The sequence below is a fragment of the Miniopterus schreibersii genome (genome assembly GCF_964146895.1).
Source record: "Miniopterus schreibersii genome assembly, chromosome: 3".
NCBI lineage: Eukaryota > Metazoa > Chordata > Mammalia > Chiroptera > Miniopteridae > Miniopterus > Miniopterus schreibersii.
In genome coordinates this window covers 10,986,706-10,987,079 of record NC_138103.1, presented here as the reverse complement: position 1 = coordinate 10,987,079, position 374 = coordinate 10,986,706, and positions in this window count along the sequence as shown.

Below are 374 nucleotides of genomic sequence, written 5' to 3'. Positions count from 1 at the left end.
ATGTCCGCAACCGCAGGCCCCAGGCGACCCCAGCCGGGGCCCAAAGGTGGGAGCAGCAGCGGGCACGCCCCGGGCCTAGCGCAGCAGCAAGGATGTTGGCGGGTCCTCCTGCTGGGCCTGGAGCGATGACAGCCTTCGCCCCGGCTCCTGGCTCCTCCGCCCGCGGAGGCCCCACCCGCCGCCCGCCGCTCACACTCACCCACGGAGGGCCGGGTGGAGCAGGTCTCCCGGCCTCCCGGGAATGGCTGAGGGCGGGCGGGCCCTGGGGCGCCCGGGCCGCCGCCTCCTCCCGGCTGCAGCGAGGGCGACCGAGTTGTGCCAGGTGGGGGTGGGGGGCGCAGCAGGCTCAAGCCTGGGCCCAGTCGGGGGCGGGG